This window comes from Pongo abelii, chromosome 1 (assembly GCF_028885655.2).
Source record: "Pongo abelii isolate AG06213 chromosome 1, NHGRI_mPonAbe1-v2.0_pri, whole genome shotgun sequence".
NCBI classification, from domain to species: domain Eukaryota; kingdom Metazoa; phylum Chordata; class Mammalia; order Primates; family Hominidae; genus Pongo; species Pongo abelii.
The window spans coordinates 38,629,480-38,645,516 of record NC_071985.2 but is presented as its reverse complement, the minus strand read 5'-3'; the positions used below and the strand labels follow the sequence as shown (position 1 = coordinate 38,645,516).

The 16,037-nt window shown below is 37.8% G+C and overlaps 1 protein-coding gene, 1 long non-coding RNA gene and 1 pseudogene across 3 annotated transcripts in view; 1 reads left to right on the top strand and 2 right to left on the bottom strand.

Moving 5' to 3' along the window:
* The window catches only part of KCNH1 (potassium voltage-gated channel subfamily H member 1), a 471,857-nt gene that overhangs the window by 176,285 nt on the left and 279,535 nt on the right, over positions 1-16,037 (bottom strand). The window lies entirely within an intron of this gene.
* The window catches only part of LOC129048105 (uncharacterized), a 49,337-nt gene that overhangs the window by 780 nt on the left and 32,520 nt on the right, over positions 1-16,037 (top strand). The window contains exon 3 of the long non-coding RNA XR_008510159.2: positions 4,792-4,860. This is a non-coding gene — a long non-coding RNA (uncharacterized LOC129048105). The remainder of the gene's footprint in view (positions 1-4,791; positions 4,861-16,037) is intronic.
* LOC100456425 (importin-7-like) lies at positions 976-4,173 on the bottom strand (annotated as a pseudogene).

Below are 16,037 nucleotides of genomic sequence, written 5' to 3'. Positions count from 1 at the left end.
GTTATAAAACTGAAATCAAATCAAGACATAATAGCTGAATTAAGTTCTTTTAATAGATTGCATATATAGATGTTTAGCCATACTCTTAGATCAACTCTTTAACAGTAGAACTTCATATCCAGTTAACGTGCTCTAGATACCACCTTTCTTATTTTTTATAGTAAGGTCTGGTGTTTAAATACCCACTTCTACACTGACAGCTTTAAGAAAAACAGGACACAGAGGGAGTTGTCATTTTTGGCAGCAATGAAATACCGCTAACCCATTTTTACATACCGAATTCAAGTCCCTGTCAGAAGTGAGTGGACCACAAAGTCACCAGGTACAAAATTGCTAGTTCATTTTTAAATAAATAACTTGAAATTACCCTTGCCCCCAACTCCATTACATCTTTTTATAAACAGCAAACATTTTGCTATTTTATTCATAGGCTAGGAGGCTTGTTTCAATATGAAAGTGCTAACTCATTTACAGAGTTTTATAATCAGTTATGTAGTGCTACAATAAATGTCCAATAATCTACATAGGAACGATGATGAATAAAAATGATGAAGATTGAATAAGGCTATCAGATTACCTTATCTTATTCACATATAAAGAATAGATACCCAATGGTGAGGAAGAGACAGAAATTGGACAGATTCTCACAGGTTTAAAAATTACATCTACCTTTGAGCTTTACACTGTAAATGAGACATTTTAAATAGTCCTGTAGCCCATGCCTGTTTTTTCCTCAGAAAAAGAAAAGCTGCCGTCATGACATCCCCTCGTTTTCAGATTTCCACAGTGTCACTTTGAAGCTTCAGAGTCAGGATCTTACTTTCTTCAAAAAATAAAGAAAATACAGCCCCTAGGTTACTTCCAATCCCCCCCACCCCCAAAATCCCACTGGTTTCTTTTCCAGTGCCAGGTTGCATGATCAGGTCCCATCTCCTGGGGTTGTTGTTGTTGTGATTTTTTTTTCTGTCCATCTACTGATCATTAGTTTAGAATAGATAACATGAACCAGTTCTAGAACCACTACTAGGAGGAACACAAGCTCTTCACTACAAGCACACAGTAGGAAAGAAAGAGATAACTCAATTCATCCCTGGTGCTGGGCCTCCAAAATTGAAAGAGCTTGGCACAACTGGAGCACTGAATTTGTATCCTCCACGCTTCTCAATCATTTTGGATTCACGAGCTGCTCTTCTTTGATCAGCCAGAGTTGCTGTGTCCGTAACTGTTTTCTTTGTTCTTCATTAAGACCATGAGTTACAGCCTGATACTACACAGGATTATGATTTCGAATGGTTTGAAAGATAGCTTTAAATACCTGATACTCATTAACAGGGTTATCTTCATCATCAGTGACTGTGGAATAGCCTTCCAGAGCAGTCTCTTCAGCATCATCTTCTTCCCAGTCTTCATCATCTCCATCTTCACCTGCCTGCTTAGCTAGAATCTCCAAATATTCTTTCCCATCTTCATCAATATCATCTTCATCACTCCCCAGTTCCTCGGTTTCATCATCATATTCAGCTTCATCATCATCACTGTCATTCTTGTGTTCTGCATGGCAGGCATATGCTCTTTTTAATCCATTAAATAAAAGGATAAAAGCTGGCAAAATCTGTCCAGAAACCTGATTTAAACCTTGGGGTATCTGTTCCATATCAATAAGAGCACAGAGACTGAGAACACACATCTTTCTGTCATGAAGCCCCAAGAAACAGTCAACATCATTAAGCCACTAATAAAATGATTTGTAACTGGTTCAACATTATTAGGGAAGTGAAGATTTTCTAAGGTATTGAGTAATAGGTATGCATTATAATGTAAAGCTGCAATGCAACTTGCAGACCCATAGTTCAAAGTTCACTTGTCTTAACCTCTCTTGTCAGTCTTTCTAAGGCTGCTTCCACAAATAAGGGAATGCACTGGTCAATGTCATGCCCTTTGCACTGCAGAACGATGACCTCTAACAATTTTGCTGCATGACACTCTGCATCTTCTCCTGCAACTCCTGTAAGAACCTTTTTCCACATACTGTATATCATTTCAAGATACTTGGTATCAGACAGAAGTGTCTTGGTATCAACTGTTACATAATTATAAAGGAGGGGCATCATATCTGTAAAGCAATCAAAGCCATCTTGCTGAAAGACTTCAAATACAAGGGGTAGTAGCTGCCACATCTGTGGAGACACTTGTTGACGCGTCAGGCTATGCGCTAAAGAGAAGATCTCCTCATAGAATTCTGAGACATGCTGTTGTAAAACAGTACCAATGACCTGTAAGCAGATTCCCTCAAGCTGTTGGGTTATCTCTTTATGGTCTTCAACTACACTAAGAAGTGTGTCAATTGTATTCAGAATTCCCATAGCAGTAACTGCTTTGTCATCACTACCTTCTTCATCTGGCCCCGTCTGGATTACATGGCTAAATGTCATTGCCAACTGTTGTGTCATTTCTACTGCAATAGGAGTAACTTCTTCACTATTTTCACAGATCATTTTCTGAATTACATTGGTAAGGTCATCATTTTCTGTTTCTCTTATAATATGAAGAAAAGCCTGCATTACAGGTCTGATGAATGGTGTGATATATTCTTTAGATTTTTCTTGATTGCTGATAAATACTTGAAGGACAATGGCAGCTTCCACTTTCACAGGCATGTCTCTATCATCAATCAGACATCTTCTTGTTAGCTCTAAAGCTGTTTGAAGGTTCTGATCACTTTTGAACTTTACTTCACAAAAATAGTGAAGTACCCAGCAAGCCCTTGCTCTCATGTAGCCTAATTCACTGCTGAAGAGAGAGAACACATGATTCTGCAACATGTATTCCATCTGATCATTACAGATCTTTTTCTTCAGAAGTGTTTCAGCTAAAGAGCCAGTCATGCAGGGCTCCATCTTTTTTTCAAAGGTCAGCATTTGGTTCTGTAAGAATCTGGTAACAAAATCCCATAGGCTTTTGAAGTACCTCCTTCCTCTTACTATGGGCTATAAACAAAAGCTTCTGGGCAGCAGTGGCAAAAGAAATGAAATCTTCAGACACATCAAACTTCATGCGTATATATTCGTAAGGGTCTTCTTCCCAAAGTTCCTCATCAGCACCTGTATAACATATCAATGGAAAAATAACATCTTGGATAATGCCTTGTATATGGGGCTTCAGATTCTTCCAGGTGAGAGCAAGAGAAACTCCTTGATTAATAGAATTTAATATCTGTTGTAAAACTTGAGGAGCCATATATTGCTTCTCCTTGTACTGTTACAACACTTTCAATAAAACTTGCTGGACACCAACAACAAATTCCTTCAGAAATACTTCAGCAAATTCATTATACTCCTAGGAAACATTGCCAGAGCTTCCATATCTTTCAAAAAGTCTTGCTAAAATATGTAAGGCCCACTTCTTGCATTTCCACTATGATAACTCAGGTCAATCATCTTCTTCAATTCGAAGTGTTTCCGTCTTTAAAATTTCTACCCATTCTGTCAGGTTCTGTTGGTTTATCAGTTCCAGTGGTAGTATATACTGAACAAGAGCATAGAAGATCTTGAATATTTGTTTCTGGATGACAACAGACTGATCAGACTGGTCAGAAAGAAGCTGGATAAAATGATCCTTTAGAACTGGTGGAAAATGCTGCATTGCTGCTACCAATGGACTCCACTCCTCTAGTTTTTTATACTCATAATTTTTCACAAGCCGATAAAGGCAAAGAAGAATTCCTATCCAACAAGCACTGTTATCACACTGAAGATAAAAGCCAATTTTGTCCACAATGGCAGTCCAGCAGCTTGGATAATCATGTTTGATGATGGGATGAATGCATGTAGTAAGCTGTACCCTGATGAGCTCAGGAGGATGGATTATGACTTCTACAATATTTTCTCAAATACAATGGCAATCTTCTTCTGGAATAGTATAAGGGGATATATACTCTTGTGCTGTTTCTTGACCAGGCCAATACTGTGTTATATTTTTCAAATAGATAACACCTGCCTGTCTCACAGGTAAATCCAGCTGTTCTGACATAGTAATCTGGAGCAGCGTTGAGACAAAATTCAGAGACTTGTGTGCTTCATTGAGCTGGCACTCCACGGCCTCTTGCAGGGCTGGGTCTATGGTGCCCTGCAGGGCCTCGATAATGGTGTTGGGGTCCATCGCAGCATGGACTAGGTCAAACCCAGGGCTTGGGTGTTACTGGGCCAGGAATAGCGCTACTCACTGCACACATGGACCTGCCGCAGCGGCAACTGGTGCAAAAGGGCAATGGTACAATCTTAACTCACTGTAACCTTGAACTCCTGGGCTCAAGTGATCCTCCCACCCCAGCCTCCCAAGTAGCTGGGATGGCAGGCTCATGCTACCATGCCAAGCTGATTTTGTGTTGTTGTAGAGATAGGGTCTCACTATGTTGCCCAGGCTGGTCTTGAACTCCTGGTCTCAAGCAATCATCCTGCATCAGCCTCCCAAAGTGCTGGATTTACAAGCCTGAGTCACCATGCCTGGCCAATATTTTCAATAATTAGAGGCAGGATTGAAAAACAATTCCTTTTTGCTTTGCTCAAAATAAGCATTTGTGAGCATCCACTTAAGAGTTACTGTGCTAGATGCTGGACATCCAAATAGAAATAAGACCCAGTTCCTGCTGTTGTGGAAAGGGCAACATTAGAGAAATGTTCGGGAAATGGAGGAAAGGCCCTTATCTCAGCTTAAGGAAGCCTTAACTCACTATTGTTTGGCTGAATCTCAAAAATGTACAAACCAATAGGAGTGTCCCCTTCTTCCCCACAGATTCCCTGAAGCCAGTGGGCTGTCTGGCAGGAAAACCAAATACTGACTGTGATTTGCCCATTCTAGAAGGTAAGAGAAGGGATTCAGGGCATGCGTGTCAAGTTAGGCTTTGATGACTTGTGTTAGAAGGTTCAGGAAGAAAGCAGTATCACTTATCTCCTATGAAAAAAAGCAATGGCCAAGAGAACTTCCTTGAATCCATGAAGAGCTTCCAAAAAGAGAAATTTTAAGTTTAGGGATGATAAGGAGTAGAAAGGCTTGGTCTGCTTTACCTGGTGAGCCTATCAATGCACCCACCATGCACATGCTTGTTACCCAGCAGAGTGTTGGGCACTAGGGGGTAGAGGAGGATAGAATCTAAGATTACTTTTAGCTCTGAAAATCCCAAGACCATCTAAGTTAGGCTCTTCATTTTACAAAAGACAAAGTGCAGACCCAGAAAAGGCCTTATCCAAAATCACATTACTAGCTCTTGAGTACAAGATTACTAGCAGGCTGCAATCTGGGAAGATGGCTGAAGTGGACTCCACATCATATTAAACTCCAGCATCAGTACTTTGGGCAACATGTAGTCACCAGAGGTGTCTGAGCTGGTGACCAGCTTAGTCAAAACCACTTTCCCCCTTGATAATAGTAAGTGCCATTTCCAGTTAAGTTACAGATGACAGATTTTATGGAATGTTTCCATGTTTATGTATGAGATCTGAATGGTACCTCCATCACTGGCATTACATTTTGTTTCTCAACCCTCCTCTTCACAGCTCTTATTAGGAAATCAGGGAAAGTCAGGTGCTGAGGCCCACAGGAGCTATGCCTTGCCAGTGTTCCCTCATGAAAGGCTGCAGCCAGAACTGTGTCCTTCCTTCTCGATGCGGTTCTCTATGCTAAACTTGTTCACCCTCTGTTCCAGAGCATTAGGTGCTCCATATGAAGTACTCTTGAACTCTGTCAACCCTGACCTCTCCCCTGTCACGTAGAAAGACCTCAAGTGGTAGTTTTTGGAGCTCCCAATCATACAAGCACATGCACCCTTCTCAGGAGAGGGCAATTAGAAAACCTGCTAACTAGAGGTGCCATGGCAAGTGCCAACTGGATCAGTGCAGGATGGAACAGCACATTCCAGAGAGCCTCATGAGTTCATTGCTAAGGGTAGAGCTAATTTACAAGAAACATGCAGAAGGTTTGACTGGATCCCCTCTGATACCAGCTGAGCCCAGCTCTCACATGCCTATGGCATGGAGTGGATGGTGCTGGGGCAGGCTTCTCTCAGCCTGACAGCAGAGTAGCTATCTCCACCATTGAGCCAGGTATGACCCCAGAATGCCATCTCTACCCCTTCAGCATGGTAGCAATGCCACGGCAGTGAGGATGTGGGGAATGAGGAGCAGCTTAGGAGAGACTAAGGCATTGCAGGACTGAGGTCCACTATACAGCTCCAGGTCCCCCACCATGCTCCTTCAAGAACAGTGTTGGTAGTAAGAGATTATCACCAAGTTCCTCTCAACTCAGCAAAACAAGTGGCGAAGTGAGAAAAAAAAAGGAGGAGGAAGATAGCTTCCTGTGCTGTGAGGACTAATTGCAAGCAAAACGTGTGTCAGCTGCCACTGCACACAGTAAACACTCAACAGATGGTAACCTTAATGGTTTGGGCTGCAGCTTTAGTGCCCAAATCCTACCTCTATGGAGGGAGTGAGACACTTGGACAACAACAATCAAAGCAGGTGGAGAAAATTCTGGTTTTGCTTGTCCCAAAACAAATCAACTCACCCGTAGCAGTGTAAGACAACTAGCATTTTACTATGTTCACAGATTCTGAGCATGAGAAATTTAGAAAAGGCCCAGCAGGATGGCTTGTCTCTGTTTCTTGATATCTGGAGCTTCAGCCGAAAAGATTCAAAGACTGGGATGACTTAGTTGGAATCATCTATGAGCCAGTTTATTCACATAACTGATGGTTGACCCATGCTGTCAGCTAGAACCTGAAGCTGTAAGCTGGAACACCTACACATGGCCCTTCCATGTGGCTCTTTGAATTTCTTTACAGAATGGTATCTGGGTTCTAAGAGCAGGTGTCCCAAATAAATCACACAGAACCTGTATGAGCTTTGATGACTTAGCCTATCACTATAATGTGACTTCTGCCACTGCCACAAGGCTTTCCAGGTTCAAGGGTAGAGAACAAGTATCAAAGGCAAATTTTTAGAAGAACATGTGGAATGGAAGGTAATATTAAAGCTATCTCTGGAATATACAATCTGCTTCATTTGTCAAGCTAAATATATGCCCCCATAGTCTCCCAATGCAGAGATATTATGTGCAATGTCTGGAACAAATATTTTCATATGACAGCTCATTAATTCAGTCCTTACAATAATACTGCAAGGTAGTTTATTATTACTCCACGTTTTACCTGAAACTGAGCTCAAAAAGTTTAGATAACTTGACCAAGGTCATATAGTTTTTAAGCACCAAAGCAGTATCAAATCCAGATCTATATCTGTTAACTACTTATTAAAACTCAAAGCTTATAGTCTTTAGAGAACATTTTGGGTCAAACTACATGATCTTGGGTTCTAGGGCAGTAGGAATAAGGTAGTAAAGAAAAAAAAAAGGCAGCTGTTCATTTGATGCCTAAATGTTCACAGTGTACACACAATGCTGAAGCTATGCTTTGTAACTCTTAAGTGTTATTTCTTTTGCTAATAAATGCATTTTATGTAAGGAAAGACTTTGAAAAACAGTATCTCCAGATAGAATGAAAGCTAGGCCACCTTGCTAGGCTCTCCTACACCCCAATCGCATTTTCCAAAGTAGGGAGAAAGGTACAGTTCAGAACCTCTGTTTTTCAAACTGGAATAAGGCCTCTCTCTTACTTTTCCCCCAACTCTTTAAGACAGACAGTTTTTATTTTGAAACTTAGCCTAGATTGTGGGGCAAAGCACAACCAAATGAAATGGGTGAATTCCCATTTTGATCCTTATTGTCATTCTCCATCTCAGGTAGCTGATGGATCCAGGCTAAATGTGGGTCAAAAAGTATGTTATAGATCAGCTTTAGTTGAAAAAAAATTGTGTATATACCAGTACAACTCAATGGGGGAATAAAAACTTTTTCAACAAATAGTGTTAAGACAACTGGATATCTGCATGCAAGTGAATGAAGTTGGACCCCTACCTCACACCATACACACAATTTAACTCAAAATGGATCATAGTCGTAATTGTAAGAGCTAATGCTCTAAAACTCTTAGATGAAAATATAGGGGCAAATCTTTATGACCCTGAGTTAGGCAAAGCCTTCTTAATTGTGACACCAAAAGTACAGTCTACAGAAGAAAACTAGATAAATTGGACTATATGAAAACCTAAACTTTTGTACTGCAAAAGATACCATCAAGCAAGTAAAAAATGCAACCCACAGACTAGCAGAAAATATTTGCAAATAAAATACCTTATAAGAGATTTGTATCCAGAATATATTACAAAAAACTCATAACTCAATAGTGAAAAAATAACCCAATTAAAAATAGGCAAAGAATCTAAATAGACATTTCTCCAAAGAAGATATAGAAATGGCCAATAAGCACATGAAAAGATGTTCAACATCCCTAGTCATACGGGAAATGCAAATCAAAACCACAATGAGACATCACTTTACACCCATTAAAATGGCCATAATCAAAATGACAAGTGTTGGTGATGATGTAGAGACATTAGAACACTGAAATTGTTGGAAGAATGTAAAGTGGTGCAGATGCTTTGGAAAACAGTTTAGCAGTTCCTGAAGATGTTAAATGTGGAGTTACCAGATGACTCAGCAATTCCACTCCTAAGTCTATACCCAAAAAAGGCAGAAACAAATGTCCATATGAAAACTTGTACATGAATGTTCATAATGTTCACAGGAGCATTGTTCGTAATGGCCAAAAAAGTGAAAACAGCCCATATACCCATCCACTGATGAACAGATGAATTAGATGTGGTATAGCCATACAATAAATTATTATTCAGTAATAAAAAGGAATGAAATACTGATAAATGCTACAAAATATTAGAACCTTGAAAATGTTATTCCAAGTGAAATAAGCCAGTCACAAAAGACCACATATTGTACAATTCAATTTATATAAAGTGTCCAGAACAGGTAAATCTACATTTAGAGAAAGTAGATTAGTGGTTGCCTAGGGATAGGAAATGTGAGGAGAAATGAAAAGTGACTGAAAATGGGTATGGGGTTTTTTTGGGAGTTATGAAAATGTTCTGAAATTGATAGTGGTGAGAGTTGCACAACTCAATAATATACTTAAAACTACTGAATTGTACATTTTAATTAAGCAAATTGTATGGTAGGTGAGTTTTATTTCAATATTTATATCCACACACACCTATACATAGAAATATATGTATATGTTTACACACACACACACACACGTGTGTATATATATGTATGTATGTATATATATGTGTATATATATATATATGTATGTGTGTGTGTGTGTGTATATATATATATATATCTCCAAAGCAAATTCATATTAAAGTGGGGGCAATGTCAAGAATAGCAAACTACCCACAGATACTCCTCTTCTTTAGCCTAACATGTGACTGTGCGACCAAAGGTACTGTGAAAAGCAATTAGATGGTGCTTTCTGAAAAACAATTTTATTGAGGTATAATTTACATGTGACAAAGTACTCCCATTTCAGTTCATAGTTTGATGTGTTTTCACAAATGTGACCACCATATAACCAACACATTCAAGATACAGAATATTTTTATTACCCCAAAAAAGTCCCTTGTGCCCCTCTGTCTCAAAATGCCCAACCCTAGGAAACAATTGATCTACTTTATGTCATTTTAAGTAAGTTTTGCCCTTTTTAATAATTCCAGATAAATTAAATCCTACAGCATGTACTGTTTGGGATCTGGACTTTTTTATAACTCAGGATAATATATTTGAGATTCAACCATGTGTCATGCATATCTCTAATACATTGCTTTTTATTGCTGAGAGTATTCCCTTATATAAATAGACTAAAGTTTGTTTTGCATTCATCTGCTTAAGGACATTTGATATTTTCCCCTCATTTTAGTTATTATGAACACTAATATACAAGTTTTTGTGTGAACATATGTTTTCATTGCTCTTTGGTAAATGAACAGAAGTGGAAACACCAGGTCTTATAAGTGTATGCCTAACTTCATAAGAAACTGCTAACCTGATTTCCAAAATGTTAATAGTATTCTACATACCCACAAGCAATATATGTAAGTCTTTTTAATTTTATTCATATAGTGGGTATCTCATGTAGTTTTCAATTGCCTTTCCTTGATGACTAATTAAATGGAGCATCTTTTCATGTGCCTTTAGCCATTCTTGTGTGTGTGTGAAGGGTCTGTCCAAATCTTTTGCCTATTTAAAAAATTTATTTTTAATTGAGTTGTATTGTTTTTTTAATACATTCTGGATTCAAACCTTTATCAGCTTAGTCTGTGGCTAAAAATTTCATTTTCTTAATGGTGTCTTTCTTAACAGTGCCTTTGATAAAGTCCAATGTATCATTTTTTCTCTTAGGTTTCAAATGTTTTGTTTCCTAAGAAATCTTTGCATATGCCAATGTTGAAAAACTTCTAGTTTTACGGTTTTAATTTTTATGTTTCAGTATACTACCTATTTCAAGTTAATTTTTGAGTCTAGAGTAAAGGGTTGAAGTTCATTTTTTGTATATGAATATCCAATTTTGTAGAACCATTTGTTGAAAGCCTATTTCCCCACTAAAATATCTTCTTAACAACATTTCATCACAAGATTCTTCATTTCCCTTTTATAGTCACACCCACTTCCTTCCAACTTTCCTTTAATCCTCTTCTCATTAACTCCTACCACCACTAATCTGTTTTCTCTTTCTATAATTTGGTCATTTCAAGAATATTGACTATATGGAATCGTAAAGTATATAACCTTTTGGGATTTGCTGTTTATTCTTTGCATTTATCCATGTATGATGCTTTTCCTTCATTTGTATAGATCTAAATTTCATTGATAGTAGTTGCCTCGCACCTGAAGAACTTGCATTGTAAGTCAGCTGGTGAATAATTCTGTCAGCTTTTGTTTGCCTGAAAAAGTTTTTATTTCATATTTATTTTTGAATGGTATTTTTATTGGAAATAGAATTCTAGGTTGACAGTTTGCTGTTTTTGTTACAGCTCTTTAAAGATGTCATTTCATTTTCTTCTGATTTAAAAGTTTCTGACAACACATATGTGAGTTTGTTATCTTTGTTCCTCTGTGTGTAATTTTTTTGTCAGCTCTTAAAATTTTCTCTTTATCAATTTTGTTCAGTAATTTGATCATGAACTCCTTTGGTGTGATTTTATTTTGTGTCCTTCTTGGAGTTGTTGACCTGCTTGGATCTATGAGTTTATAATTTTCATAAAATATGAAAAGTTTTTAGCCACTACTTGATATTTTTTCTGCCCTTCATCCTTTCTTGGATTCCAGTGACATGCATATTTACAATAGCTGTTTAAAAGACTTTGTTTGTTAATTCTATTTTCTCTGTCATTTTAGGTCTATTTCTGTTAACTGATTTTTCTCCTAGTTATGGGTCATGTTTCTGTGTGTGTGTGTGTGTGTGTGTGTGTGTGCTTTTAGGCATGCCTGGTAATTTTGGATTGGATGCTGGACATTGTGCCCTCATATTGTTGAATGCTGGATGTTGTCCTCTTTAATGGATGTTGAACTGTGTTCTTACTGGCAGTTAACTTAATTACATATCAGCTTGATCCTTTTTAGGCTTTATTAAAACTTTATTAAGTAGACTTTACTCTAGGGCTTATTTAGTCCTATAACTAAACTGTGACTTATTTTGGAATGCCCTCAATATTAAGCAAGGACCCTAAACCCCGGCTGGTCAGAACTCAAACTTCTACCAGCCCTGTATTGCCTCTGGAAATATTCAGCTTACAGATACCTGGTAGTTCTTTGCCTGGCTTGTGCAATTTCAGCTTACATATAGCAGTGAGCTGTAGTTACAAGAGGAACTCTATAAAGATCCTCAGCATTTTCTCTACTGAGCACATTCCAGCCACTCAGCCTCTTCAAATTCAAATTTTTGTCTTCTTAACTCTGTGATATCATGCTCTTCTTGAGTGTGTATTGTGGTCCAGAAAGTATCTCCAGGCAGAAAGTTGGTATTATCATAGGGCTTATCTCATTTGTTTCCTTTCTCTGAGGAGTCACAGAACTGTACTAATTACCAAAAGGAGTTTTTTTCATAGATTTTTGTCTGGTTTTCTAGTTGTTTACAGTAAGAGAATAAGTCCAACTCCATTCACTCTCTTGTGTCTAGAAGTAGAAGTCACTGATATTATCTATGTTAATACAGTGAAAAAAAAAAATCCAGTGTTGTCCTTCTTTCCATCCTCACCCCCACACCTCCACCGCTAATACCGTCTCAGTGATGTGCAATATCCAAGGCTTGATTTAGGTCTAATGAATATCTCTCAACACAGAACACTTTGGGTTTCCCTGCAAAAGAATTGAAAAAAGCACAGGGTACTCTCCCAGCTGAGATTCTTAGCCTCTTTTTTCCCCTACTGTAAGCAGTGTCACCCAGGTGCCCTCACTCATCTATTTTAAATACACTCACTATCTCTGCTAACAGCTTCAGCCTCTGTTAATCAGGTAGCTTTTCATTAATGTTCTTATCCTTGTCCCAGCATCTTATTAGTCATGCTTTATTAGTAGACATGTTAAGTCATAAATCTTAGTTCCTCTTAGCTTCTTAGTATCTGTTGTCAAGTTGAAGATCCCAGACAGAGGGAGATGAGAACTGGTTCATTACAGAGTGACTTTTTCTAATATCTCCTTGGTTCTCTGTGATACTAATACATTCTTCCCACTGTAGTTGCCTTTTTCTCTATTTAGCGCCAATACAATTCATAGAAATGAGATCATTTGGCTTAAGGGTACATTATCTTCACTTCAACCCACCCTTCTTTAAGATGAATAATGCTGCCTTTAGATTCTGATACTAGCTCTGCCACTTATTAGCTGGATAGCCCCAGACAATTTACTGACTCTGAGTTTGTTTCCATACTTACAGAATAGGGAAAATATATTCTGCATATCTCATGGAGTTTTTTAAAGATTAAGCAAGATAATCTATGTTAAATACTTTATATAGTGCCTGTACCATGGTAAATGCTTAATAAATGCTAGCTATGATGACAATGATGATGATTAAAATGGTCTTTCCATACACTCTGTGTACCATCCCTCTGACTGACCTGATGATTATAATTATTCCCTAACTACTAGCAAAGCTTCAATCTCCCTTCACTTCTGCTTTTAAACAGTTTTCTCCTATTTTACAAAAAAGAGTGTGTTCTTTTCTTCCCTTTTCCAGCTCTTCATAAACACAGTGTATTAGTCCATTTCTTCATTGCTATAAAGAAATACCTGAGACTGGGTAATTTATAAAGAAAAGAGGTTTAATTGTCTCATGGTTCTGCAGGCTGTACAGAAAGCATGATGCTGACGTCTGCTCAGCTTCTGGAGAGTCCTCAGGAAACTTACAATCATGGCAAAAGGTGAAGGGGGAGCAAGGTGTCTTACATGGCAGAGTAGGAGCAAGAGAGAGAGTGGGGAGGTGCTACACACTTATAAACGAGCAGGTCTCATGATAACTCACTCACTCACTATCATGAGAACAGCACTGAGCAGATGATGCTACACCATTCATAAGAACTCTGCCCCCATGATCTAATCACCTCCCACCAGGTCCCACCACCAATAGTGGGGATTATCATTAAACTTGAGATTATCATTAAACTTGAGATCCAAACCATATCACATGGTTTTTCATTTCTATGACTCTTCCACCCAATTTATTCTTAATTCCTTTCAATCAAGCTTTTATCCTCAATACTTTAATTTTCTGTAAAAGTTACCAATCACCTCTGAGCCACATGAAATATTATTTTCAAAGTCCTACTATTCCTTTCAAGTCCTACTGGGCCTTCTGTAGCTTTTGACAGAATTGTCCATTTTCTCATTTTTGGCTACCATGACCACTGAACTATCATTTTTCATTTTCTACTGGTGGTAGATTAAATTACAAGTATTACTTCTTGCTTCCCCTAAGCAACATTATCCATTCCCTTGCAATGGCCTTGTATGTAACAGAATCCCCTGCTTCTTGTCTTTCAACTTGACCATATGACTTTGAAAAATGAGATATTGGAAGGTGTATCATGAACAAAGATTTGAAATGTGCTTGAATAGTTGGAGTTTCCCTCTTTTAAAAAAATTTTATACTTTTAAATCTTTATTTATTTATTTTTTAGAGACGTCTCACTCTGTTGTCCAGGCTGGTGTTCAGTAGGGCGATTATAGCTTAATGCAGCTTTCAACTCCTGGGCTCAAGTGATTCTCCCTCCTCAGCCTACCATGTAGCTGGGACTACAGGTGCATGCCACTGTGCCCAGCTTATTTTTTTTTACTTTTTGTAGAGATGGAGAGGGTCTCACTGTGTTTCCCAGGCTGGTCTTGAACTCCTGACCTCAGCCATCCTCCTAACTCAGCCATCCTCCTAACTCAGCCTCCCAAAGTTCTGGGATGACAGGCATGAGCCACCAGGCTCAGCCCTAGGGTTCCCGTCTTATGCCCCTGATTCAAAGACATAAAAAGAAAAGAAAATACAAAAATAATATGTGAATCAAGAGAAGTTACTCCAGATACAGTCGATAGTAAATAATCATAGGGAGATTTATGAAAATAAAAGACTTAGAGAATTTCAAAAAGTCAAACAGACCAATAATTACAATAGACAATGAGATAGTAGTGAAAAAATACATAAATATTGTAAATATAATTCAGTTAAGTGGAATTGAGAGGCTATAATTCAGTTCTTAAAGCTTCTAGGTGATTCTAATATGCAGCCAAGTTTGAGTCACTGGTCTAACTCAGTTTTGATAGTTTTAGTCCAAGGCTGGGGATTAGTTTAGCCCTGAGCATGTGACATAATTCTGGCCAATGAAGCACAAAGAAAAGTCTACTGAGGTTGGAGAATAGAAGCTTCTTGGAAAAGTTTCTTCACTTTTAAAAGGAGTCAAAGAAAAAAAAAGTCTTCTACATCTGCTGGGCACTGTAGCAGCTGCATGTAGCCCTGGAAGTCTGGCAAAGGGCAATGCTCACATGGAGGTGAAGGACAGGAAAGACAGAAGAAACCTGATGCTGTCTTTGAGTCACTAAATTAAACAGTGCTGAAGAAGCTGTACATTAAGACATCTCACAATGTAAGAGAATAAATTTTCCTGCTGTTTAAGACAATTGAAGTTAGATATTTCTATTACTTATAGCTGAAAGCATCCTGATACTATGACTAAGCAGGACTTACCCTAGAAATATAAGAAGTGGCCAATATTAGAAAATCTGGCAAACATGCCATACTTTCTTCTGTATATACTCCAGAATAACTCTCTCAAAGGTCTCATGGAAACATGAACAGGGATATTCATCACAGCACTATTTGTGGTACCAAGGCAAGAGAGGAAACCTAAGTCCACCACAGGGAATTCGATAAGTAAAATGTAGTAGTTTTGCATAGCACTGAATATTGTGCAGAACCATGTCAGGCACAATACAATAAATTTTTACATTTTTTCATCAATATATACACACACATATTCATATACATATAGCAGCATACATACATATATATATCAGCATAGCTATAATGCCAAAGATCATAGTGTTTAATGAAAAAAAAAGAAATATATTGATAGCACAATACCTTTTAAGTAAATTAAACTCATATACCCCTACATATACACATAACCCACTGCATATTTCTCAGGGATACGTATATCTCCAAATACACAGATTGAAGGCAGAATGGTGGATTAAAGGGGTAAGAACAATAACAAAGAAACAAACCAAGGTTGATAGTGTTCCACACACTCAGGAATATGATTAATTAAATTTCCTATACTTGAAGGGAAGGAAGGAAGGAGGAAATGAAAAAGAAAGGAGAAAGAAGAGAAATGGATACCTATCAATGTAATTCACCACATTAAGAATTGAAATGAAACATGATTCTTCTCAAGAAATACAGAAGCATTTGATAAAACTTTCATGAATTATTTTTAATAAACCAAGATTTAAAAAGCAATGCTTTAATCTGGAAAGAATACCTATCAGAAACCTAGAGTCAAAATTACCTTTAATGGTAAAATTTCAAA